The sequence below is a fragment of the Bison bison genome, unplaced genomic scaffold (genome assembly GCF_000754665.1).
Source record: "Bison bison bison isolate TAMUID 2011002044 unplaced genomic scaffold, Bison_UMD1.0 scf7180017864383, whole genome shotgun sequence".
NCBI classification, from domain to species: domain Eukaryota; kingdom Metazoa; phylum Chordata; class Mammalia; order Artiodactyla; family Bovidae; genus Bison; species Bison bison.
In genome coordinates this window covers 6,998,070-7,002,207 of record NW_011494955.1, presented here as the reverse complement: position 1 = coordinate 7,002,207, position 4,138 = coordinate 6,998,070, and the positions used below count along the sequence as shown (strand labels likewise).

At 43.3% G+C, this 4,138-nt stretch overlaps 1 pseudogene; it reads right to left on the bottom strand.

Moving 5' to 3' along the window:
• Positions 1–3,109: 3,109 nt before the first annotated feature.
• LOC105001727 lies at positions 3,110–3,641 on the bottom strand (annotated as a pseudogene).
• Between the last annotated feature and the right edge of the window lie 497 nt (positions 3,642–4,138).

Genomic DNA, 4,138 nt, shown 5'->3' with positions numbered 1-4,138 from the left:
GTTCCAAACAGGAAAAGGAGTACATCAAGGCTGTATATTGTCACCCTGTTTATTTAACTTATATGCAGAGTACATCATGAGAAACAGTGGACTGAAAGAAACACAAGCTGGAATCAAGATTGCTGGGAGAAATATCAATAACCTCAGATATACAGATGACACCACTCTTAAAGCAGAAAGTAAAGAGGAACTCAAAAGCCTCTTGATGAAAGTGAAAGAGGAGAGTGAAAAAGTTGGCTTAAAGCTCAACATTCAGAAAACGAAGATCATGGCATCTGGTCCCACCACTTCATGGGAAATAGATGGGGAAACAGTAGAAACAGTGTCAGACTTTATTTTTTGGGGCTCCAAAATCACTGCAGATGGTGACTGCAGCCATGAAATTAAAAGACGCTTACTCCTTGGAAGGAAAGTTATGACCAACCTCGATAGCACATTGAAAAGCAGAGACTTTACTTTGCCAACAAAGGTCCATCTAGTCAAGGCTATGGTTTTTCCTGTGGTCATGTATGGATGTGAGAGTTGGACTGTGAAGAAAGCTGAGTGCCAACCAATTGATGCTTTTGAACTGTGGTGTTGGAGAAGACTCTTGAGAGTCCCTTGGACTGCAGGGAGATCCAACCAGTCCATTCTGAAGGAGATCAGCCCTGGGATTTCTTTGGAGGGAATGATGCTAAAGCTGAAACTCCAGTAATTTGGCCACCTCATGCGAAGAGTTGACTCATTGGAAAAGACTCTGATGCTGGGAGGGATTGGGGGCAGGAGGAGAAGGGGACGGCAGAGGATGAGATGGCTGGATGGCATCACTGACTCGATGGACGTGAGTCTGAGTGAACTCCGGGAGTTGGTGATGGACAGGGAGGCCTGGCGTGCTGTGCTTCATGGGGTCGCAAAGAGTCGGACACGATTGAGCGACTGAACTGAACTGATATCTGATTTTTTTCTTTCTTGAAAGATCATTGAGTTTGAAAGAAATTATGAGTATGTCTGTATGGGCATGATTCCTCTTAGAATTTATCATTTATTTATTGCCTTTTGGTTGCACTGGGTCTTTGTTGCTGCGCACAGGTTTTCTCTAGTGTGGCAGGCGGGGGCTCGTCTTCACTGGTGCGCAGGCTTCTTATTGCAGCGGCTCCTGTAGTGGAGCACAGGCTATGGACACACAGGCTTCAGTGGTTGCAACCTGCGGGCTCAGTAGCTGCGGTGTGTGGGCCTAGTTGCCTTGCAGCATGTGGGGTCTTAGTTCACCCACCAGCAGTTGAACTTGGTTCCTTTTCATTGCAAGATGGATTCTTAACCACTGGACCACTGGGGAAATTTGAAAACTATCTCTTATTTAAAGTAGCTTTATTGAAATATAGTTCATATACCATACAATTCACCCATGTACAGTGTACAGTTCAATAGTTTTTAGCGTTTCATGAGCTTGTGTAACCATCGCCATTATCTAATTTTAGAAGATTTTTTTGTCCCCCTTAAAATAATTTCATACCCATTAATAGTGAATCCTCATTTGTCTCCTTACCTCTCCCTCATTTTACTCAAGCCCTAAGCAACCACTAATTAATGTTTGCTATAAATTGTTTTATTCTAAACATTTCGGACACGACTGAGCAACTGAACCGAACTGAACTGAACTGAAACATTTCATACAAATGGAAAATTGTATATGTGACCTATCGTGATTGGCTTCAGTTAGCATATTTTCAAGGTTCACCCATGATGTAGTATGAATCTTCATTCCTTTTTACGAAGGAAGTACTGACTAGTATGCCACTCTTTGGCTATACCACATTTAGTTATCCATTCATTAGTTGAAGAACATTTGAATTGTTTTTACATTTTTGCCTATTATGTACTTTGGTGCTGTGGACATTCATGGACAAGTTTGTGTGACCATATGTTTTCTTTTTATTATCAGCACAGAAATTTATTTGAATTCAAGATTATATGGTTATATTTAGAATAATGTAATAATTATTGAAAGCACGTATCATTCTTGGCTTTGAAACAGTTATAAAGGTATACTTTTGAAGTCAAAAATATGTAGTAAGAATGTACAAGGAAGCAAATATATAAAAAACAAGCTTACTAAGTATTGGGAGTTGTAAAGAGGGACACACCAAGATAAATGTAACAGAGTCCAAATTATACAACATACGGCAAGGCATTCTCTTGCTTTATCAACTCCTAGAAAATAAATCAGTAACCTCAGTAATGCATCATCGTTGACTCAATGGATATGAATTTGAGCAAACTCTGGGAGATGGTGAAGGACAGGGAAGCCCAGCGTGCTGCAGTCCATGGGGTCACAAAGAGTCAAACACAACTGAGCGATGGAACAACAACAGTAATGCAAGAATACTACAAAAGGGACAAACTTTCTGAGGGACATCGGTGGTAATTCACTATTCTTTCCTTTTTTCTATCTCCTTCCCTCAGAGCAGTTTCTTTTCTTCCCTCTAAAATGGGTTTTATTGTATTGAAAAAAATAGGTTTTATTTGTCAATTGTAGTAATTGAAATATGCAACAATTTACTTAAAGATGCTCAGGGATCTTTTATCTTTTTGGTCGTCCTGGGTCTTCGTTCCTGCGCTCGGGCTCCTCTAGTTGCGGTGAGCCGGGGCTACTCTTTGTTGTGGTGCCCGGGCTTCTCATTGTGGTGGCTTCTCTTCTTGTGGAGCACAGGCTCTGGGTGCACCGGCTTCAGCAGCTGCAGCACATAGGCTTGGTAGTTGTGGCCATGGGCTTGGTGGCTCCGCAGCATGTGGGATCTTCCCCGACCAGAGATCAAACCCGTGTCCCCTGCATTGGCAGGGGGATCCTTATACCACCAGAGAAGTTCTCAAATTTTTGAAAAAGCCAGTCAGCTAGTTAGCAAGGGATCATTAGTGGCTTACAGGGAAAACAATTTCAGGTATTACATATTTGCTAAATAGATTTAAAAAAGAATAAGCAGCTAAAAATGGGTGAAAAAAATCCCAGGGTTTACTGTGACCTAAACAATTGAAAACAAACAGACCTATTTACTTGCAGAGTGAGCAAGATAAACAGGTTCCGAAATAGAGTTTGGTTTCCAACAGTGTCCACTGCCAAAGGTGGACAGACTCAGAATGTCTCCTCTTCTCATAGAAACTGGAACACGGACAAGCAGCCTTTCTTTGAACAGCCCTTTGCACACATCATCCACACAGATCTGATGGATTTGACTGCCCAGAAAGATTGGTGTGTTTGTGCTAACATTAGAGTCTTGTGCTAATCCTAGATCGTTAACCATGAGTGTTGTTCTGAATCCACCCTGATAGTTATTAGGGAAGGGAACTCCATCAATCACCCCAGATATGGGATTATAAGCAGCACTTTACCAATGCTGTCCTGAGCTCACATTTAGGATTTTGGCCAAGAGTTTTGGGTCAGGTCCTAACCTGATTCCCAGATTCATAGCATCAGCAGTTTCAATCATACCAATAGCTAACAGTATGTTGTAGCAGATCCTCAGAGCCTGCCCAGGCCCACAGGCTTCACAATACAGCGCATTGGAGTTCTTGCTCCCCAGCAACTCTTGGGCAGCAGCAAATTGGTCTGTGACTCCTCCGGTGGCACTATTGATAGAGAACCCACCTACCAACACTGGAGACATAAGAGACACAGGATTGATCCCTGGGTCAGGAAGATTCCCTGGAGTAAGATGGCACCCCGCTCCAGTATTCTTGCCTAGAGAATCCCCATGGACAGAGGAATCTGGTGGACTACAGTCCATAGGGTCACAAAGAATAGGACACAACTGAAGCAACTTGGCACAGCACACCTCCCACCATAAACGTGAGGTCCCCAGACTGAGCAGCCTCCACACCACCAGAAACAGGGGCAACCCTGAAAATTGCTCCCATTTTCTCAACTTCTTTGGCCAATCTTGCCAAACTATCGGAGAAGGCAGTGGCACCCCACTCCAGTACTCTTGCCTGGAAAATCCCATGGGCAGAGGAGCCTGGTAGGCTGCGGTCCATGGGGTCACTAAGAATCGGACATGACTGAGCGACTTCACTTTCACTTTTCACTTTCATGCATTGGAAAAGGAAATGGCAACCCACTCCAGTACTCTTGCCTGGAAAATCCCATGGGCAGAGGAGCCTGGTA